This window comes from Bos taurus, chromosome 26 (genome assembly GCF_002263795.3).
Source record: "Bos taurus isolate L1 Dominette 01449 registration number 42190680 breed Hereford chromosome 26, ARS-UCD2.0, whole genome shotgun sequence".
NCBI lineage: Eukaryota > Metazoa > Chordata > Mammalia > Artiodactyla > Bovidae > Bos > Bos taurus.
Window position 1 is genome coordinate 44,013,290 of NC_037353.1, and position 23,491 is coordinate 44,036,780.

Sequence of the window (23,491 nt, forward strand, 5' to 3'; positions counted from 1 at the left end):
CCCACGGGGTCGCAGAGAGTTGGACACGACTGAGCAACTTCACTTTTTTGGGGGGGTGGGGGCCAGTGGGGTCACAAACATTCAGCCTATAGCATGAGTATACTCACATAATGAAAATTCCACATGGCCAACGAACATACTAAGCCAGACTTACATATGGCAACAAGGACTGATCTCAAAAACTTAATGTCTGGCAAAAAAAAGTAAGCAAGACAATAAGATTTACGGGCCAATGCTATTTATGGAGATTTTAAAACACATGCAAAATGGCACTCTATTTCAAGGAGCCATTTGTATTTAAATAAATAGATAATGTACTGAAAGTAGACTGGGAGGATGTAAATTAAACACATTGAAGTGGGTACTACTGGGAGGAGGGAAACAGGAGTGAGAAGGGAAGGTGAAGGGGAAATAATAAACAAAATAAAACCAAGTGCAGCCTGGCACAGGCCACCCACAAAGCGAGCCAAGACCTCAGCTGGTTCTGGGGCATGTTGGTACTACATGCATGTGCAAGGACAGTGCTGAGGGCCCTTCTCCACCTCAAGAGTGGGGTCTGGATCTTACTCAAAGTCAGGACCTTCCTAGCGCACCCTCCCCCCCATCCTTCTGCTGTGCACCAGCCCCAGACCAGCACCTCCAGGCTTTCTTCCACAGCCACGGCTCAGACCCCAGGGCCCTGCTTCAGCCCAGAGCACCTGCGTTCTCTACCTGCCTCTGAGGCCTGTGCCCTCTGACCCTGCCACCCACCCCTCCAGCCTCTGGCCAATGCAGGTGAGAAGACAGAGGCTGGAAGGTGAGCTCACTTCCAAGATCAGGACAGTGGTCTCTGGACTGGGGGCCGGGTGTTCCAGGCTCTGCCCGTGCCGACTCTCAGCACAGTCCTCTAAGAGCCCCGCACACACTGAGAGTGGGCCCTGGACATCCCTGAAGCCACAGAGTCCAAGGAAGACAGCCCAGCTAACGCCCTGGTGACCGCCAGGCTCAGCTGCTGTCTGAACACTGCTGAGTGTGCTTTCTTGGTAACTCGATGTCAGCCCTGATGATCGTAGAGAATAGGAAAGAGAATCCTCTATTCCGGGGAGTCCCAAGGACAGGTGGACAGGGAGGGGTTGGACATAGGACCCCGCCCACCGAAGCAGCAAGAAGCGAGAACCCCATGGAAGGGGGCACTGCCAGGGGGTGGCATTGGTTTACCTCTCCCCGTAATTATTAACTTTTTCGGGATGACAGTCTGAGCAGTGAGGGTCTTGGGACAGGGCTCGTGTACCTCCCAGGGCACATGTGCTAAGGAAGTGCCTATGAATCCACAGCAGAAGGAAGGGAATTTTGGATGGAAGGGAGGGTGGGAAGGAAGGACAATAAACGATGGATGGAAGGAGTGATCAGCTGAAGAGTGATCACACAGGGGCACAACAAACTCAGTCTCACAGTCACAACCCCCAGAGCGGGGCCTTTGACAACACAGTATGCTCATGCACACGTCTGGTTATGAAATAAAGTCACTTCATCAGAACATGGAGCAAGCTAAGCACATCTTAGAATCATTCAAGTAAATGAAACTCACCCTTTAAGTGCCGGGCTTTTTATTTAAACCATTTAGGATAAAAACTCCTTGTTCATTGCAAAATGGACTAACACTCCCTGCTTTTAATTACCCACAAACACCAAACATAATACCGTGTTCTCATGGGCGTAATCTGAGCCATGTGTGTCTCACCTGTTGTAACACCACGAGGACTTGGGGATAATGAGGTCTGAACGTCCACTCCGCCTGACCCGCAGCCCACCAGCTTCATCTCTGCCCACCTCACCCCTACTCTTCCCTTCTCTCTCGGACCCCAGCACTTTCTCTCAGGCTCTTCCCTCTGGCAGGACCATGCTCCCCATGATACTGTAATGGTTTGGTTCATCACCTGGTTCCACACACATTCAGCCAAAATTCTGGGCTTTGTCACCAGGGTAGCCCACGCCCAACTACGTGCAGCTCAGTCTGTGGCAAGAGGATGTATTTAGACAAGGGAGGCTGTTTTCTACCTAGCTTGGGGGCCTCCAGTGGGCATGTATGGATGTGAGAGTTGGACTATAAAGAAAGCTGAGCACCAAAGAATTGATGCTTTTGAACTATGGTGTTGGAGAAGACTCTTGAGAGTCCCTTGGACTGCAAGGAGATCCAACCAGTCCATCCTAAAGAAGATCACTCCTGGGTGTTCATTGGAAGGACTGATGTTGAAGCTGAAACTCCAATACTTTGGCCACCTTGATGGGAAGAGCTGACTCATTTGAAAAGACCCTGATGTTGGGAAAGATTGAGGGCAGGAGGAAAAGGGGACGACAGAGGATGAGATAGCTGAATGGCATCACCAACTCGATGGACATGGGTTTGGGTGGACTCCAGGAGTTGGTGATGGACAGGGAGGCCTGGCGTGCTGTGGTTCATGGGGTCGCAAAGAGTCAGACACGACTGAGCGACTGAACTGAACTGAACTGGAGGCCTGGCAGCTCTGTCTCCCTGCTGGGGAGCGGGGAGGTCCAGCATGCCCTGACAGGGGACAACTAAGCTGACCAGCTCCCTGGAGGCACCTGACTCCTCCCCGCAATGGTGGGGCCTACAGAGGACCAAGAGCTCTGCCTTGGGCTCAGGATACAAAATCCTCAGGAAGCCCTAGGATGAGTGAGGACGATGACAAGGACCTCAGCTCAGAGAAGATAGGAACGGATGCAGCCCAGGACAGTTGGCACTCTCAGCTGAATGAGTCTGTGTTCACAGGAGACAGGAGGAAGGGGAGTCATGTTAGAAAGACCATCACCAGAAAAAAGTAAGGGGGGGGTGGAGCTGGGTGCCCAGAGATGGCCAGCACATGCATGTCCAGCGGCCTCCCCTCTGCTCCCCTTGGCGGGCCCTTTCTCATCTCCCTAACCACTTAAAGCTCCATGTAGCTGAGGACTTAGTCCTTCATCCTCGTCTCCTCTCCCTCCACTCTCAATCTTGTTAATCTCATCCCTTTTCAGGACTACAATGTCATCTGTGTATCAAAAACTCCTGAAATGACACTTCCCAGCCTGAATCTCTTGCCTGAACTTCAGGCTTATGTACCCAGCTGCCTACTCACATTTCCTCTTGGATGTCCAACAGATATCTCTGTCAGTTAGAGACTGCTGCGTAACAAGCAGCCCCAAACTGAGTGGGCCAAAAGAACCGTGTGTTGTTTCTCATGATTCTTTTGTTCCAGAGCTTAGACAGGGCTCATCTGACTGGTTCTTCTGCCCCATGTGATGCTGGCTGGAGTCCCTCCCATGGCTACACTCATCTGAGAATGCAACTGGGGCTGGAACGTGCAAGAAGGTCCTTCTCACTGGTCTGGAAGTTGTTGGCCCAGCAGTCCACAGGCTTCTTTCTCCAGCCTCCTTACAGCACAGCAACTGGGTTCCCAGAGAGCAAAAGCAGAAGCTGGCAGGCCTCTTCAAGGTGAGGCCAGGAACAGACACAGCATCGTTTCCCCCCACTCTACTGATCAAAGCAAGCGACAAAACCAGCCCTAATTCAAGGATGGGGGAAGGAGTGGGAAGTAATGGCCACGTGGCATGGGGGACAGAAGGGAAGGAGTTGTCAGTGGCTCTCTTTGGACCACTCAGATGACATCTACTCCATCACAAGTCCTGCTGTTTCTGTCCTGAGAATATATCTGGAATCTCATCCCTTCCCCCCACCACCACTGCTCCCAACCTCACCTGAGTCACCAGCATCTTTACCCTGCTTCCCCACCAGCCTCCTGAGTGGCCTCCCTGGTTCCACCCTTGGAGTCTCTTCCAAGCATAGCAGCCAAGTTGACTATTCTGTACTTTAGGTTGGATAATGTCACTTCTCTGTTCAAACCTTCCTGTGCTTTCCTATTTCATTAAGAGGGGAGCCAAAGCTCTTACCGTGGCCCCCAGAGCCCTACACTGTCTGCAGCCCCCATGCCCACTCTGGCAGCACTGGTCAGACCACCGTGTGCCTCCCTGACTGCCCTCCAGCCAGCCTGGCCTTTCATCTGAAGAGTCCCCTGCAGCCCACAAAGCATTTTCTTAGCAGGAGCAGCTACTTAACTTGCAGGGCTCAGCACAAAATGGAATTACAGGTCCTTGTTCCGAAGGACTAAGAATTTTGAGACAGGCAAGCATTAAACCAAGGGCAAGGAAAAGGGGTAGAAGGTATAAAACAATGTAAATCCCGGCCCTTGGACCCCAGCCCTGGGAGCCCGAAAGTCCTGCCAGGACTCGGGGAGGAGCCCAGCAGGATCAGCGAGGGTGGTGGCAGAGGGGCGCTAATTAGGGGGCTCACACAGAACCTGCAAGTCGGGCCACCACAAGCCCCAGCCCCACGTCAGGACAGACTTAATGACCTGGGTTGGAGTCACCACCAACATAAAGTATCTTGTTCCCAGCAACTTTTACAAGGCGTTTATGGCCCCAGGACACCTCAGGCCAACACTTGGCTTATGGGCCAGCTGCCCAGACAATGAGGGCAAAGAGGTAGTCAGCACAGGGTCCTGGAATGACGGACACCAGGGCCGGGGATCTGAGGCCCATTCTCCCTGCACAGGACTGGGCGCCCCTCCTCGTTACCTTGCAGTCTCCCCACTTGCCCATCCCATCACTCAGTCCTGCAAGGGGCCATCTCCTCCACAGACCGGGGGTGGGGCTCCCAGCATCGTAACCAGAATCCTGGGGTCTGGGAAGCCCATCACCACCCATGTTTACTCGTTGGTTTGTTTTTCTTTTTTGGCTGTGCTGAGTAGCACATGGGATCTTGGTTCCCTGACCAGGGATTGAGCCCGCGCTCCCTGCAGTGGAAGGGCAGAGTCTTAGCCACTGGACTGTCAGGGAAATCCCTGCCACTAGTGTTTAAATGCAGCCCCAGGAAACACAAAAGCCACTGGAGGCAGGACCTGAGTCACTGCCTCCCAACAGCGCCAAGGACCCCAGGAATACCTTGAGTTCCCACAGTCCACTCCATTGCTTTCATCAGCCCACGTGCTTCATAGCAATTGATCTGACGTTACATTTTTGTTAATCAAAGATGGTCATAACAAGAGTCCAAGGTACAGGAGCTAAGCCCTCACTCTGATGTGATTCCAGCCAAAAGCAGGGAGAAGTTTTGCCCTGGGTCCCTCTGTCTCAAGGAAACTGTGAGATTTCCGTGCTTTACTTGTATGCAGCCACCATTTACTGAGAACTTAACACATGCAAAGCTAGGGGAAAGGCTTTGCATGAATGGTCTCACCCAGGCCCCGTAGCAACTTGGGAAGTAAGCTTGTCATCCTCCACCCCAGGTCACAAATAAGGAATTGGGTTCAGAATGGCCTGAATACATATCCTGGGGTTAGTGATGGGCCTGGAATTCCAACCTATGTCTGCAGAGGGTAACGCTGGGCGACTTCCATCTCCTTATCAAGATTCACCGCTCCTGAGAGGCAACCATGGTGTCCACATGGGGAAGGAGCAGCTAACTCTGCCTGGAACAGTCATAGAGGGCTTCCTGGAGGTGGTGATATCTAAGTTGGGCTTAGAATGATGAGTAGGGTTTGGCTAAGAGAGGGAAACAAAGAGAAAAAGGAGCACGTGCAGGGCTCTGAGCACAGCAGGCAGGAACCAGAGGCGTCCCGGCATCTCAGTGCACGTCCTCAGAGGCTCTGAGATTTGGGGTTCCACCCTACTATTATTAATAATAGTAATAGCTACCACATGTGTACGTGCCTGCTAAGTTGCTTCAGTCATGTCTGCCTCTTTGTGACCCTATAGACTGTAGCCTGCCAGGCTCCATTGTCTGTAGAAATCTCCAAGCAAGAATACTGGAGTGGGTTTCCATGCCCTCCTTCAGGGGCTCATCTTGACCCAGGGATAGAACCCACGTCTCTTATGTCTCCTGCATTGGCAGGCGGGTTATTTACCACCAGCACCACTTGGGAAGCCCAGCTACCATACAGCCAACACTTACTATGAGCTTTATAGAAAAACCATTATTTTCCCCCAGAAGACTGAGAGCCAGGGACGTTAAGAAACTGACCATGTGATCTCAGGTGCAGGATGGAGCCAGGTCCACATCACGGCTTCTATTTGCAGCCAGAATCCACACTCCCGGTCTCCACACAGACAGCCTGTTGGTGGGGGGCTCATGGGAGCTGGCAGGAACAGTGCTGGCATTGGTATCAGGGAGACCCTGGTTCCTCTCTCAGCTCTGGCACTCACTTCTCAATCCTGAGTAAGTGACTTCTCCTCTGGGCCCCCAGCCCCCTTTCCTCCTGCTTCACAGGATGTCAGCAGGATTGCAGTGGCCAGGTCATGGAAACATTTTTCTGATTATGGTAGGATAAATAACAGCCCCAAGATTGTTCGTGGGACTTACCTGGTGGTCCAGTGGCTAACACTCCACACTTCCAATGCAGAGAGCTCAGGATTGAGTCTTGGTTGGGGAACTGGATCCCACACGCTGCAACTAAGACCCGGTGCGGTCAAATTAATAAATATCAAGGGGGAGAAAAGATTGCTCAATCCTAGTCCCCAGAATGGTGAATATGTCACTTCATATGGTAAAGGGGACTTTATAGATACAATTAGTTAACAGGGAGATGGGAGACTGTTCTGGATTATCCAGTGGGCTCACTGAAATCACAAAGCTCCATATAAGTGAGAGGTAGGAAGGTCGGAGTTGGAGAAACACTCACGATAGCAGAGGTCAGAGTGATGGATTTCAAAAACAGAAGGAGGAGGGACTTCCTGGTGGTCCAGTTAAGACTCTGCTCATAATACAGGGGACAGTGGTTTGATCCCTGGTCAGGGAAGATCCCACATGTCCTGTGGTGCAGAAAAACACACACACACACACAGAATAGAGGAGAGAGTCACCATCAGAGAAACAGGCAGAGAATGCAGGCAGAGAAACTTGCAAAACTGAAACAGGCAGAGAATGCAGGCAGAGAAACTTGCAAAACTGAAACAGGTATGGGATGGGATTCTCCCCTAGAGCCTCCAGCAGGAAGCAGCTGTGCCCACAACTTGACATTAGCCCTGTGAGACTGATTTTGGACTTCTGTCCTCCAGAGTTGTAAGATAAATTTGTGCTAAGTCTCGGAGTTTGTAGTAACTTGTTACCGCAGCAAGAAAAAACGGATACACTTGCTCTCATACCCTATTCACAAGGGAGTGATGCCACCTGGGACTTTGCACCCTGAAAATTTTACACAAGTATCTCCTTGACCAAAGGAGATAAAAATAAAAATAAAAATATTTTAAAGGAGCTGAAAAATGTATAACCACATTAAACCGTACCAGTCTCTTCCTGATGCCCCCAGCTGAGACACATTTTCTTTTCAAAGAGTGATGCTAAGGTGTTTCCCGACAAAATCAGACCTGTTGGGACGGCGTCCGCTGCTTGTCACCAAGTAACCTTGTCTGCTCATGGATGCCGTGGGACCCACGCTGAAATAACAGCGCTGGGAAAAGGCACACTGCTGACCAAGCAGGGGCTCTAGCGGAGGTGGAGGGTGGATGTTTTGGCGGATGTTTCTAAGAGCTATGAATATAATTTGTCAACTTTGTGGGCAGGAAGGGTGTGGCCATAATTTATTAATAAAACTAGTGAAAATGCATGGCAGTCAAGGGAAGGCAGAGCCCTAGAGACGCTGCCCAAACTGCCCACACAACAGAGAACAGTCAGGGGATGGGCCTGGAGCCGGGTGCTCATCAGTGCTCGGCCGTGGAGTCTGCCCCCTCCACCCTGGTCCCAGCGGAGATGGACTGGGTCAGCAGAGCCCAGACAGGTCTGTCTGACTGCATCCTGCCGGCCACCAACCCTGCCATGGAAGAGAGGCCAAAACAGGAGGGTCAGAGATGGCCCTTCTACTCCCTGCCAGGGACCAAGGCGAGTTACTGTCCATCTCTGGGTCTCAGATTCCCCAGCCAGAGCCAGAGCCAGCTGGACTAGAGGACCCAGCCTGAGGGTCCCGGCTCCCTGGTCTAGGCCCTCAAGCTCAAGTCCAGCTCCACCTCAGCCTCTGTCTCTCCCACCTCCCCAGATGGGCCCAGCTCCAGCCAGAGCATCTACCAAATTCTAACAAAGAGGGTTGCTTTCTGCTTGCTACCCAACGTCCCTCCCCTCCATCTCCCTGAGGTCTCCTTGAATGAGGTCAAATGAACTTGACCTCATTTCTTGATCCTGGGGCCAATAGATCATTTAGTCTTAACTCTCTCCTCCCATGGGCTTGGCACCCCTTTCTCTTTTCTTTTCAGATCTTTACACTCCATCTTGGTTTAAACCCCCAAAGACAACCCAGAGAGAAGGACTTGGGTGCAGGTGGTGTATTTGGGAGGTGGTCCCAGGAAGCACAGGGAAGATACAGAGAAAACCAAATAGAGTGCTGATCCCCCCAAATGATAAGGGGTTTCCCCGGTGGCTCAGATGGTGAAGAATCTGCCTGCAATGCAGGAGATCCAGGTCCAGTGCCTGGGTCAAGAAGATCTCCTGGAAAGGGAATGGCCACCCACTCCAGTATTCTCACCTGGAGAATCCCATGGACAGAGGAGTCTGATGGGCTACAGCCATGGGGTCCCAAAGTGTCGGACATGACTGAGCAACTAACACTTTCACTTTCAAAATGACAAGTTGGAGTCCTAATCCCTGGTATCTATAAATGTGACTTTATTTGAAAATGGGGTTTTTGCAATGAAGTGATAAGGTCTTTACATTTAATTTAGTTGCAAGTTAAGGTGAGAACACACTGCTGTAAGATGGGCTCCTAATCCAATATGACTGGAGTCCTTATGAGGAGAAGAGCTGCAGAGACAGGCAAAGATGGGAGGAGAATAGCATGTGAAGGCCCACTCATGCAGAGGGAAGACTGTCACGTGAAGACAGAGGCAGAGATTACAATGATGCAGCTGCAAGCCAAGGAACTTCAGCCATATTGGATTAATAGCCCATCTTCTTGAAGAATGGGGGTTTCCCAGGTGGCACTAGCAGTAAAGAACCCACCTGCCAATGCAAGAGACATAAGAGACACAGGTTCAATCCCTGGGTCAGGGAAGATCCCCTGGAGAAGGAAATGGTAACCCACTCCAGTATTCTTGCCTAGGAAATCTTATGGACAAAGGAGCTGGTGGGTACAGCCCGTGGGGTTGCAGAGAGTCAGACACGACTTAAGTGACAGTGTGCACACACATATTGCAGTGTGTTTTCATCTTGCGAGTAAATTACATGTAAAGACCTTATCCCTTCATTGCAAAGACCCCATTTTCAGATAAAGTCACACTTATAGATAGCAAGGATTAGAACTTAACATATGCATACATGCATAAATATACATGCATATATACATGTATGTATATAAGCTTCCCAGGTGATGCCTGTGGTAAAAAAACAACAACCTGCATGCCAGTGCAGGAGACATAGAGGCATGGGCTAAATCCCTGGGTTGGGAAGACCCCCTGAGAGAGGACACGGCAATCCACTCCAGTGGGTTCTTGCCTGAAGAACCCCACGGACAGAAGAGCCTGGCGGGCTACAATTCATGGGGTCACAAAGAGTCAGACGTGACTAAAACGACTTAGCACACTTGCACTCATATATAAACTTTTTGGCCATTTAGCATCTTTGTATGCCCTTCCCCACTTCATGTAGCTTGGAAGAGAGAGGAAGTCTGTTCCATTACAGATGCTGAAGTGCCAGAGACCTGCCTTCCTAGCCTCCTTTGCAGCCAGGGGAACAGGCATTTGATGAGGGTTCTGTCCACTAGGTACCATGGGAGCCAGTGACAGAAAGAGTCTGAGACTGTGTGGACACCATGCTGGGGAGGTTGGGGGCACCAGAGGTAACCACACATTCTAGAGGCTTCCAGAGTTGGGCTCAAGCAGCAATGGCCAGCTCATTCACTCTGGGAACAGCGCCAGTGGAGGTGTCAGTTCCCATAGAGATCTCAGGTGTCTCCCCAGGGGCAGCCCTGCTGAGTGATTCTAAACATTTTTACTGGCTGCACGGCCTCCAAAACTAGTTGTCTGACCCATACAGAGATCCTGTGAGCTGCTCACACCCTGCAATGCATTTGTTTTGCCTTAATAAGCAGAATTAGCTTCAGCTGCTTGCCTTCAAGCTCCATGACTGATGCAATTTCATGTACACAGCTCTTTCAGCTTTTGCTTGCAACCATTCTGGCTTTGAGATTCTGGTGGGAGGCTTTGGGAGTGGGCCAGCACTGTTCCCTGTGGGCAAGTGGCTCTGGTAAGCATTCTATGTGTTTTTCTTCTTTATAACAACTCTATTGGATAGATAAGTTTATTGCTTGGTTTTTGAAATGAGGAAACTTGAGGCTCAGAGAAGGTTTGCAACTTTCCAGAAGCAGCAGAGCTCAAAAGGATGGAGGCGGGATGTGCTCTGGGTTGGTCTGACTCTAAATCCTAGGCTGTTCTGCCAGGAAACTCTCTTGGGAGGGAGGGGTCACTTCCTGCTGGGAGTCCTACCTGAAAATAATTCCCCTGTTGGTGCCTGGACATTTCCTGTGTAACACCATGAAATATCCTCCCAGAAACACATTCTAAATTACTTTGGACCCTGAATCATGCAGGTTACATTTTAAGATCATCAGGGTTGGCTACGTTGAGGACTCTTTCTAAACAAAGCACAGTTGCAGTACCTATGAGGAAAGCTCCTGTGTGGGACAAGAAGTCCCATGAATGGAGCATCTCTTAATCTGGGGTCTTGGAGAAGCAAATTACCCACCGACTCAACAGAGCAGCAGCCTGGGCAGTGACAGTCCATCCGATGGCCCTGATAGGTTTATTCCTGGGACAAGATCAGGGGAAGACAGGTGCTAAGGATGCTGAGCTTACAAGCTCCCATCAGGACTCAGAGGGCATTGAACCTTTGGGGATTTTGGCAGCTATGTCAGAAGGGGGTGGGGTGGGGGGTGGGTATAGGAAACTCAGACCAGGGCAGTGGCCCCAGGGACTCAGGACAGTTCTGGAACTTTCATTTGGGAGTTGGACTTGTCACTCCTGTTCCTAGAGTGCCCAGCATGAAACTCTTCAATGAAAGGCCTGTGGGGAAATGGGGGCCTGTGCCAGGTGCCACAGTTGGTGCAGCAGAAGGACCCTGAGAGGAAGAAGGCCAGCATACTGAGATGCTAAAGGCACTGGTGAAGAAGGGGGACCCTGGGTGAGTGGAGGTGTTCAGTCATCCAGTCATGTCAAACTCTTTGTGACCCCAGGGACTGCAGCACCTCCAGCCTCCCTGTCCCTTGCCATCTCCCAAAGTTTGCCCAAGTTCATGTCCATTGCATCAATGATGCCATCCAGCCATCTCATCCTCTGACGCCCTCTTCTCCTTCTGCCCTCAATCTTTTCCAGCATCAGGGACTTATCCAACGAGTCAGTTGTTCACATCAGATAACCAAAATCCTGGAGTTTCAGCTTCAGCTTTGGAAGTAGGGAGTCTGAAAAGTCAGATGCTGTGGGGAAGAGTGGGACTTAGCAGCCTGAAGATCTGTATTCCCCTGGGGGGCAGCCCATTTCCTGGGCCAGTTGAAGGCAGGCAGTTCTGAGTGGGGAGAGCCCTGGATAGATCTGAGGCAGATGGCCTTTGCTCCTGCTCTGTCACCCACGACTGGTGAGACCAGGAACTGCCAGGACCCATTCCTGGCTCCTCCCTCCCTCTAACCTGGAACCTGGAGAAGACTGACCCCAAGTGACACCCTGAGTTTGTTAATTTGGGGCAAACACCCTGCATCTCCTAGTGTTAACACTGTCAACAAAACGATTTCCTCGTCCTCCCTAGTGCCCACCTTGCTGAAACAGCTGAGTCCCTTCCTCCTGAATGGGAAACTGAGAGGCTACTTCTTACAAGACGGATGCCACCGTGCCCGTTTCCGAGCTCACATGAGCTAACAGCTAGCGGAAAGTGAGACCCCAGCCTTTCTCCCTCTACCCGTTATCTCGTGTGATGTTACAGACCTGTGAACCTGGGTATAAGGGAACTTTTTTTATTATTCCACATGCTCCAGCTCCCACCCACTTTTGAGAGGTGGGAAGCCAGTGTCTTTCTCAGTCCCCTAAACCCCTGTAGGGATGCTTCACAGAGGTGACACCTGTGTTTTCTCTCAATCACTAACCCCCTAAAGACCCACCCTAGGAGCCTGTAACTCCACGCCCCTCTCTCTGGGATGCCCATGGCTCCACCCCCTCTGTCTGGGATGCCCGTGGCTCCGCCCCCTCTGTCTGGGATGCCTGTGGCTCCGCCCCCTCTCTCTGGGATGCCTGTGGCCCCGCCCCCTCTCTCTGGGATGCCCGTGGCTCTGCCCCCTCTCTCTGGGATGCCCGTGGCTCCGCCCCCTCTCTCTGGGATGCCCGTGGCTCCGCCCCTCTCTGAGACAGCTCAGGCTCTCTTGGGACAAGCTGTGTGCTTGCAGAGGGCCCAGCGGTGAGCATCAAGTAGTGCACCAATGCTGCGCCCTGTTTTGGAGTGAAGACCACACAGGGGTCCCTTTAGTCTCTAGGACCTCTGCTCCTGATATCCTTTCCTATCTGAGTTCTTTTCTCCCGGTTCTTCCTCCAAGGCGCCCCTTCTCCCTTCTCCTTAATCTGCTGAGTGTTCATAGCAATTGGCCCAAGGTCCAGCTCTGGCTCAGGAAACTGACAGTTTTGAGGAAATGGAGACAGGAGAGCGGGTAAGAAGATGGTGGTGAGGGGCACCCTACCTCCCCTGCTTCTTCCCTGAAGAGACCAGAGACTCCTGGATCGAGGAGGAGAGCATCCTTGTCAGTGGTTTGTGGGCCCCTCATACCCAGTGCTGAGTGGGCATCACACAGGCATGAGGGTGGCCTGGTGGATTCCTAGGCCTCTGCTTCTATGTCTTTAAAATGGGCACAAGAATTATATAATAAAAATGAATGTAAGATTTATTATCATAAAGTCACATGGTTTTATATAAATACATATCATACACATATGTATTATACACCTATTATAGGATTTGGCATTGCCCAGTTGCAGGACCTGATTAAACTGTCTCTGGGAGCTGTTGCTTCTACATCTGGTGCCACAGCCTGAAGTCAGCCATGGAGAAGGGAAGGTGGATGTGAGGTGGAGAAGGTCAGGGAAAACAGGATGAGCAGACCTACAGGATGGGCTAGAACGAGCTTAGGTGATGGGGGTGGCCTGCACTCTGATGCCCTTCATCACAGAGCTAAACACCCACCAGCCCGGGAGCTGCAGAAGCTGAATGAAGGAGGAGTCATGGCAGCCCCTGCCAGCCAGATGAGCCCACAGGTGAGCAGTGACATCTGCGAGCTGCCAGGTGCCTTGTGCTCCAGTCTACCAGGGGACAGGAATACAGCTGCTTCTTCACTTCCGCCTTCATTATCTCATGCCAAGCGTCTCCTGCCACCGGCCCACACTAACCTGGACCTATGTAGGGAAGGGAATTCCATACCCTCGGAGACCTCAGGTCACCTGGAACACCACAGCAGTGTTCTGGTGGACAAGAGTGACCAGAGGGGGCCACAGGGACACTCTGCCCCAGCGTGGAGCCCAGCTCTCCAGTTTAGATGTCCCTTTCCTCAAGACAGGTTTTCTGTAGACATAATGAAACTGAAAGTGAAAGCGTTAGTCACTCGGTCATGTCCAACTTTTGGCAACCCCATGGCCTGTATCCTCTGTCTATGGAATTCTCCAGGCCAGAATACCGGAGTGGGTAGACCGTCCCTTCTCCAGGAAATCTTCCCAACCCAAGGACTGAACCTGGGTATCCGGCATTGCAGGCAGATTCTTTACCATCTGAGTCACCAGAGAAGCCCATAATGAACCTACCCCAAGCCTAAAACCAGACTGAGGCCACATTGGAGCCCCACAGTTGTCCCTAACTTCTAATCGTGGGCACCTGGGATTGGGGACTTGGAGCCCAGCCTCATCCCAGAGGTCCTTCGCTCCCTACACGCCTCCTCTCTGGGAGGCTCAAGATTCATGCCCAGCTGGGTACCAGCCTGCTCTATATCTGCATGTCTAAGGGGGACCACAGAGGGGACTCTTCAGGCAAACACAGTCAGCAGATGAACCTTCCAGAGGCTGTGCTACCTACAATGTTACAATTCTAGAAAGAATAGTTATGTGAGGGTAGAGACAGAAAACCTATATGGAAAGATGCTGACGCATCACTAGGAGTTCCCTCTGAGAGACGGCATTATGGATGATTCTTCGGCCCTCCTGGGTTTTCTTTTCCCTATATTGAATCTCAATGAGCTTTTATAGTAAAACTTTATAATAAAAAGGAACAGATCTACTGTAGTCAGGTTTTCCCTCCCTTGTCCACACAGCAGATCCACTTAGGTAACAGGTGCAACAGCCAGGAGAGCTCGGGGCGGAGCTGAGCCACATGCAAGCCACCTGCCTGGCACTGGAGAAACAGAAATGCTCTGTGGCCAAGAAAGTCCACGTCTCAGCCTTTCAGACACTGAGGGCATAGCTGGGGCATGAAACTGACCAGGTTCGGTCATCTATCCCTGCTGTCCTTGACAGCTTGCCATTGTCAGCAGAAGTCACAGGGCAGGGAGCTGGTGGACGGGTGTCCTCATGCAGGTGAGATGGGCTGAGTCCCTCTCTCCTCACCCCCTGTAAGTAACAAAACACCCCAGGTGGACTTTCCTGGTGGCACAGTGGATAAGAATGTCCCCCACGTGCGGGGGACACGGGTTTGATCCCTGGTCTGGGAAGATTCTGCGTGCCGTGGAGCAGCGAAGCCTGTGTGCCCCAACTATTGAGCCTGTGCTCGAGAGCCCACGAGCCGCAACTACTGAAGCCTGCCCGCCCCAGAGCCTGTGCTCCACAGCAGGAGAAGCCACTGAAGTGAGAAGCCCACGCACAGCATGAAGGGTGGCTCCCAGCTCACTGCAACTAGAGGAAAGCCGAGCAGCAGTGAAGGCCCGGTGCAGCTAAAAATAAAGAGTTTTTTAAAAAAATATCAAGGTGTGTGTGATCAACTCTTTGGCTCTTTCAAGGATGGCAGGAGTCCTAGTCCAACAGAAAGACTGTTTCAAAGGAATGAAAGCTGAAAAGAAAGCCTTGCAGATAGCGATGGGCTTGCCCAAGGAGACAGATACCAGCCAAGAGCATCACAGGTTTGCTCCAGCTTCTCTCCTGGGCGGTCTAACTCCAAACCACCACCTGGGAGAGCAGTGGGGGACCACCTCACCGCATGGATGCAAAGCCACACACCGCTGGGCACCTGTTGGTCAGAGGTCAGACTTGGTTTTCCTGTAGCTCAGAGTGTGTGCTCACTCTAAGGGCCAGAGAAGCAGAAGGTATCCATGAAGGCTGATGATTTTCAGTCCCTTCTGATTGATACTCTTTTAAAAAATTGTTTCATTTATTTTAATTTTTGGCTGCTCTGGGTCTTCATTGCTGGGCACGGGGTTTCTCTAGTTGAGGCAAGCAAGAGTTACTCTCTGGTTGTGGTGCAGGGGCTTCTCATTGAGGTGGCTTTTCTTGTTACAGGGCACGCAGCTCCAGGGCACGTGGGCTGCAGTCATTGCAACATGTAGGCTCAGCAGTTGTGGCTCTCGGGCTCAGCTGCCCTGAGGCATGTGGGATCTTTCCAGACCAGGGATTGAACCCTTGTCCCCTGCACTGGTAGGCAGACTCTTTACCACTCAGTCACCAGGGAAGTCCTGATATTCTTGGCATATGTGTTCACATTTATTTGTTGAGTGCAGGGAAGGAACCAACACTTCCTACACGGTGTGCAAAATAAAAACGTCACTGAATGTGACTTTGCATCCCCAGGCTCTGCCTTGGAGGCAAGAAGAAGCTGCTCGCTTCTCTCCAACTCCTGAACCCAAGTGTACATTTTGCCAGTTGGGTTTATTTTCTGGAATGCCATCGTGCCCTTTAGATGGGTGACCTGGGCCGCTGTCAGCCAGTGTGCCCTTCAATCAGCTTTTCCCGCTCTGTGCCCAGGAAGCAGCACCCACATCCCGCCACCAAGCCTCCAGGCCAGGCACACTCCTACACAGACTACAGGGTCCTGTTTATCTTTTTAGTATCTTATTTATTTATTTGGCTGCATCGGGTGTTAGTAGCAGCACGCAGGATCTTCGATCTTCGTTGCAGGATATGGGGTCTGTTTCCCCAACCAGGGATCGAACCCAGCCCCCCTGCGTTGGAAGTGCAGAGTCTTGGCCCCTGGACCACCGGGGAAGTTCCTCCAAGACCCCATTTAAATGCCACCTTCCCCACGCACCCGCCCCATGCCCAGCTGCTCTGCTCCTCCCTGATGCCCTAGATCCTTGGTGCTCCTCTCCTGACATCACAGCTCCTCCATGGCCCCTTCCCTGATACTCCAGCTAGCTCCTCTTCCTGACTTTCACAGGTTTTATTGCTTTGGTCTCTCTCTTCCCCTGACCTTGAGAGGCCATCTGTCTCCTCTCAGCTCTTGCCCTCTGACCCCTGGCACTGTGCCTGGCACTGTAAGCACCCTACAAACTCTGGTTGAAAAAGAAATTGCTGATCAATGTCTGAAATTAATCCAACTCAAGCTTTTCTCGGCAGTCATCTGTAAATTGATTCAAGGTGCCCAGCTGGGGAGGTGGCAGGTGTGCAGAGGAAATCAAGGAATCCAGCCTCTCTCCTTCCTCTGAAATCCTGCCAGACTCTGATTCTTCTGTTTTTTCCTTCACACGTGTGCATACTGCGGGGGAGCAGATTTCCGAACCGGGATAAATATGCATTTGCTTGTGAACATCAATGTTGTGAGCACAGTAAATCATTAGAAACAAGAGACACCTCTCGCGCTGGAAGGAAGGAGCTGCTTCCGCCAGCTCTATCGGAAAGGCATCGACACCAATAATGCCACTCGTCAGAGCCCCTGGGGAAATCGAAGCTTTTCCTATTGAGGAGACTGTTTAATGGATGTACTGGCATGCATGGGATGAGGGCTGTGATGGATGCAGACTGGAGAGACCTAAAGACACGGCAGGTCACACAGTGGTGTCAGAGCAGACAGGCACCCAAGCGTGGAGAAGACCAGCCCTGCTGAGGTCAGAAGTACAGGCAGCAGCACATGCCCCGCCCTTCCAGCAACCCCCAAGCCTGTTGCTCTCTGTGTGCTGCAAAACACCAGAAGCCTAATCCGCTTTCTGCTCATGCTGGGCACCTCTAAGCAGAACAGACAGACGGTGCAGAGCGAAGGGGAGCATCCTGGCCTCAAGGCTTGCTTTCTGTGGTGCCCGGCTCAGCATCCCCTGCCTCTCTCACAGTAGGTACTCAATAAAATTGGCTGAATTGTGGATTCTAAACTTCAAGTGTTGGCAGTGGGTCAGTCACAGAACACATAATCACAATCGCACGGTCTGATTCCATCCCAGGAAAACAAGTGTGTCAGCAGCTGCTGTGGATGAAATCATCCATTACTCAGGGAGTGGACGACGCTTGTCCACAGCTCATCACTGCCCCAAACTTCTGGGTCTGATCATCGAAATTATGTTCCAACGGATCTCAACCTGATACATCAGAGGCATCTGGTAGACTGTTATAAAGATGCAGGTGGTGGACCCACCCAGACCGGGCGGAGGTGCTGTGAAGGCTTCTCTCACGTTTCTCCAGGGGCCTCCAAAGACAGAGAACCACTGAGTTCCCAGAGGGGCCAGGGGACACTGCCCCAACTCTGCTGCTGGAACCCTCTGAAGTTACTGCCGGGCCCTTCACAGAAACTCTTTTCAGAATCTCAGCTTCCTCATCTGTAAAACAGATGTAATAAAACCCTGTGCCCTATACCCTGAGAAAACCATAACTGCAAAAGACACATGTCCCCCAGTGGTTATTGCAGCTCTATTTACAACAGCTAGGACATGGAAGCAACCTAGATGTCCATTGACAGATGAATGGATAAAGAACCTGTGGTACATATACACAAAGGAATATTACTCAGCCATGTAAAGGAACACATTTGAGTCAGTGCTAATGAGGTGGATGAAACAAGAGCCTATTATACAGAGTGAAGTGAGTCAGGAAGAGAAAAACAAATATTGTATATCAACGCATATACATGGAATCTAGAAAGACGGTACCGATGAATCTATTTGCAGAGCAGCAGTGGACACCCAGACACAGAGAACAGGCTGTGAACCTGAGGGGAGGGGGAGGCGGTGAGATGAATGGAGAATGTGCCGTCTTACCATATGTAAGATAGATGGCCAGTGGGCATTTGCTGTATGACTCAGGGAACACAAACTGGGGCTCTGTGACCACCTAGAGGGGCAGCACGGGGTTGGGGGGAGGTACAGGAGCGAGGGGACAGATGTATACCTATGCTGATTCATGTTGATTGCAAAGCAATTAAATTGCTTCAATTAAAAATAAATACTTTTTTTTTATAAACCATAATGTGTCCCTCTGACTAGATAGGCCCACCAAGACATAGGAACCCATCTGCAGACCTTATAAAGCAGCTGCCTGCTAGAATATCCTTTTATTTATATAATAAGCATGGCTTTGCTCCACGACACTCAAATTTGAGAACCATCTTATTTGATAATTTTTCTACATAAAATTAAACCTAGCTGAGGCTCATGACAAACCCCGGCCTGGCCCTGGCGCGCCCAGCCCAGGACTGACCTGGCTGAGTGCCACAGTGTTAACTCAGGCACATCCCACGCACTGCTGATCCCAGCCAACATCTCCAACTTGCAGCAAGCCCCCTCAAGCCAGCCCGTGGTATCGACAGCCATCACCCTGAGACCCTGCGATCCTGATAAGGGACAGACCGAGCTCAAGGTCTTTGAGCTTTGAAAAACCTACCTTATCTTTCCTCTTTTGAACTTCATCCCCCCAGCGCCTGGTCTCTGGGCTAGATTGTACTCCCCACTTGGCAGTAAAACATTGCCTCTCAACCTTCAAACTTAGGAGGCTCAGGGCTCTTCCCAGCACCTCACTCACCAGGGTTAATCAGACCAGAAATAGTAACACCAGGCCCTCCCTCTGCCCCCACCAAAGATTCAGCTGTGAATGCACCCAGGCCACAGCAGAGAGGCCCTGTATCAGTCAGCTGTGGATCACTCCCACTGCACCTTTGCTAGGTTGACCATGAGCTTGGCCACAGGGCCTTGAGCTACTATGCCTGGTGTCACAGACCCCGGCGTCCAGCCCCGTGCCCACCCTCAACATTCATGCAGTCACTCTCCCAGTGGACTCCCGAGAGTCTTCCCGAGCACCGCGATTCTGCTCAACCCTGAGCACAGGACCCAGCTAAGCCCTCCCAGCCTCCAGACCCACAGAAATTGTCAGATAATCAATGCATGCATTTTAATCTGCCAAATTTGTTAACAAATCTGGTAATCTGTCACATGGCAATAGAAAACAAATTCAATTTCTTTCCTGTTTCATCATGTTGAGTGGGAGATGTCAGGTAGTACATGAGCGTCTGGGTGTAAAAGGGAGACACAAAACCAGGACACTCTGCTCTGATTCCCGACTCCAGAAAGCTGGAAGTCCAAAGACCTGGGCTCAGGTTCAGCTCCTGCTACTAGCCCGGTGCGTGTCCCTGAGCAAGTGTCAGCTGCCTGGTGCCCCTCACGGTCTTCCAGCGCTGAAATCCAGAGTCTGTAGTTTCGAGAGTAAGATCTTAGAGTTATGGAGGTCACATTTACTTCCAGATTCTCTCTTCAATTCTATCCTCCCATTGATCCTTCATTCGAAACTGGGAAGCGGGTGGGCGGAACAGACACAGAAGTCAGCTTCCCCAGAGACTCTGGAATGAAAAACCTTTCAGACTTCAAGGGACAGCAACTCGCTTTTCAATCCAGTTGCTCATTGCTCTGGGAACAGCCTGCTAGCTAAGCAAACCTTCCCCATTTTTTTTTACCTTTCTGAGCACATTCTTCTGAGCCTGGAGAGAGAACAATGGAATGGCAGCTCTGCTTTCACTCTGCTTCAGTCGATCAAGGAGGAATTCACATGGGACTTCTCTGAGCCCCTGGCTTCTGTGCAGGGGTCTGCCCAGGAGCATGAGAAGCCTGTACCAGGGGCGTCCCCAGGCCTCCCTCCCCAGTGACCCCCATCAGCAACAGGGCGGTGGGGCGTGGGGGAGGCTGGGGTTTAGGGCGTACCTGTGCAGTCAAGGAACACCAAAGACCAAGTGCTGCCCTGGCCACCTGAGCCAGGAGCCCCAGCCACCGTCTGTCCGTCACTGCCTCCTGCCCGGCCTCTGAACCACCATACCACGGACCCAAAAGTAGGCAGGGGGTCACCCAGGACCCCCTTGCTCAGGACGCCTCGGGCCTGTCTGATCGACTCACTACCTCTAGTGGGACTACAGTGTCCTGTTCAGGCCCCTGCTCACACCCTGCATGGTCTCACCTCTGGGATCCATTAACCCCACTCCTAGCAAGTCCTGAACGAGTGCCCTCAGCACAGACCGGGGGCACAAAGTGACTCCAACTAAGCCACCAGATGCCCACCAAGAGTCACTGAAACCACCTTTAAGCACACAGGTCGGTGGCGTCCCAGGAACAGCAAACATGCCCGGAAGGGTCTAGAGATGAATCTCAGAGCCGCCACTGCCACACGGACCACAGAAGTGGGCTGTGTGCCTGGGAGGGCCTCCCGGAAGAGAAGAGGGCCCCTTTCCCAGGAAGCCCGGGCCCCCCGGGCCTGTCTTCATGCTGTCCACCAGCACTTACAGGACAGTCTCCCTCACCTCCCCCACCCAGAGCCCTGGACGGCCCTGAAGTGCATCCCACATGCAGTGAGGCCACAGGGAGTGGTATCAAGAGGTTGTGGGGGCTGTGGCTCCAACCTGGCTGCACACTGAAATTGACATCACTTTCCCAGCCTCCATCCACCCCCAGAAGCCAGAACCAGGTGTCACCTTGAGCAAGTCATCAGCCTGGTGGAGCCTCGGTTTTGTCACCTGTGAAGTGGGGATAATACAGCACCATCCTACTATGAGACGAAATGACAGGACTGGAGCTTCCTACCCTCTCTCCCAGCAGAGCATACGGAGAACACGGAAATATTTGCAGAGCCCGCTGAGTAGAGGAACAAGTGTGGGAGTTCTGCCCTGAGCCCCACCAGCCGCCCCAGAGCCGGAGGGGGCACCACCTCCCAGACAGCAGCAGGCAGAGGGGCAGCGTGCCAAAGGCCTGATCCCTGACGAGCACCAGCAGAGGTATGATGAGTGCAAGCCCCCACCCAGTGCAGGAGGGAGGTCTGGGACGGGGCTGGCACATCCCCATTTTTAACAGCACCTCGCACAGTTCTGGGGCAGTGGGTGCACAGGACCAGGCTTGGACTTTCAGCTCTAGCCATTCGGAAACAGCAGCTCTCCCCCAGCAGGGTTACTCATGCCCGCTTACCCATCCCACACTTTTCCTGCAGCCCACCCACTGCTAGGGTCCTCCCCACCTAATTAGCAGGCAAGTCCCGTTCAGGGGGAACTGAATGGGTCCCTTCTGCAGCCGGGCACCCCTCACAGTGTCCCTTTGTAGGCGGCCAGCCTCCTGACCAGGCCAAACTGGGCCCTCAGCTGTTTACCCTCCATGCCATTTGGACTTGGCCTCCTGGCTCCCACCTTCAAAGCTGTGATGGAGCGGTGTGGGGCCTCCTGTGGGGCCGTGCTTTCCTCTGGAAAAGTGGCTGGCCACGGGCGGGGTCTGGTGTCAAAGACGGGCCCTGGACTGGCTGCTTGCAGGGGGCGTGATGACCCAGACGCGCTCTGGAGGTGAGAAGCGCAAACAGCTCAGGCCTGGGAGACAGAGTTCTGGCCAGTGGGGCCGGGCACAGCTCCTGCCACCCCAATGCTCCCCACATTCCATCTGCCCTCCCCACAAAGATGTAGAGCCCCCCTCCTTGAGGTGGACCTTCCTCCAGACCTCAGGAGAAAGCCCTGGTTATACTAAAGGGCAAACAGGCAGAGCCTCCGCAGAGGGCCAGGCCCCAGTGGGGGACAGGGAGGGGCATGGGAACCTGGGGTAGACACTGCCACTCCCGACCCCCGGCCTCTAGAACAGGCTGAACCCAGGCCCACCCAGACAGCCCCAGATGCTCGGCTGGAGACCTCAGGGTCACCATTGTCGTGAATGGGGTCTGGAGTTTCAGGTCCCTCCCCTGCATGGACGGGGCTGTCTGGGCACCAGGCTCCATGGGGTGAAGCCTCACCTCCCACCTGAGGAGTCTACGAGCTATCTCCCGGGAGTGGGTCTGAGTACTACCAGTTTTGCAGCGCTGCTATAGGGATGAAAGAACTAAAGCATGAACTGGCCCTCAACTGGGAAGGAAAGATGCGATTGTTAAAACTATTCACTCATCAAAGTTAAGACCCATGGGGAGAGGCAGGCACCAGGCAAGTGAACCCAGGTCAGAACCCAGAGCTCAGGCAAGTGAACTCAGGTTAGGACCTGACCCCCCAGGCTATCCAAGTCCAGGAGTATCCTCACATCCTAGGAGCAATGACACCTTCTACGGGAAACATCAGCTCAGGGTCCCGCTCGAACAAAACCACTAAAATCCCTCCCTCTCTGCATAGCCTCGGAGGTTAATGAGTCTGGGATGGATCCCGCCCCGCACCCCGCTACCCTGGCACTCCCCTTCCCAGTGCCAGGGGTCAGTGGGGTCCACAACCAAATCCCAGGACGTGTTCCCAGGAAGGTCCAAGGAACCTTGTGCCAGCCAGACCTATAGCACTTACCTGTCGGCGGAGAGCCCAGGATTCCTGGATGTTTTTCCAGTCTCAGGTCATCCCAGCACCCTTCAGAGTTTGCAAATTCCCAGAGAAGGTTGAGATGGGTGGTGGGGGGTGCAGAACCAAGGACCTAACGCTGCCCCCACCAGCAGCCGGCTTCCAATTTCTTTTCTTTTCTTTTTTTTAATTTAATTTAATTTTTTAACTTTACAATATTGTATTGGTTTTGCCATATATCAAAATGAATCCGCCACAGGTATACATGTGTTCCCCATTCTGAACTCTCCTCCCACCTCCCTCCCCACCAGCTTCCAATTTCTAAATGAGGAAACTACAACTTGTAGAGATTTCCACCCTGGACTGAAGTTATAGAGCTGGTGACTAGCCTTGAAGGACTCAGAAGCCAAGGGGGTGGGCAGTGGGCAGCGCTTGGCCACAGCCAGGAGTGGGGAGGGAAATCGTCCCTCCCTGATCCCCTCACCACCACCCCCGCCCAGGGAGACTCCAGTGGAGGCCCGTTCTGGGCCCAGGCACTGACCTTGTCCCTTGGCACTCGCACACCCAGGGCTGCCCGATCTCGCTGGTGGGCAGGACTGTCCGATCTCGTTGGTGGGCAGGACTGTCGCGATCTCAGCGACCAGGTGCCAGAGTCATCCTCACTAATTGCACACCTAGCCACCCCCCGACCACCAGGGCAACTATTAGTAACCCCACTGAACAGTGAGGCCCGGCAAAGCCAAAGGACCCGCCTTCCCTCCCCCTTCTCCCCCTACTTGCACTCCCCCCACTCCAGCC

At 52.4% G+C, this 23,491-nt stretch overlaps 1 long non-coding RNA gene across 2 annotated transcripts; it reads right to left on the reverse strand.

Moving 5' to 3' along the window:
• Positions 1–19,305: 19,305 nt before the first annotated feature.
• On the reverse strand, positions 19,306–23,478 carry LOC132343975 (uncharacterized). Of its 2 annotated transcripts, none has more exons than XR_009493022.1 (3): positions 23,235–23,478; positions 19,880–21,730; positions 19,306–19,765 (listed from the first exon to the last, which is right to left on the reverse strand). It is a non-coding gene; the product is annotated as an uncharacterized lncRNA (long non-coding RNA). The 2 variants fall into 2 exon arrangements; XR_009493023.1 differs by lacking the exon at positions 23,235–23,478 and adding an exon at positions 22,703–23,228.
• Between the last annotated feature and the right edge of the window lie 13 nt (positions 23,479–23,491).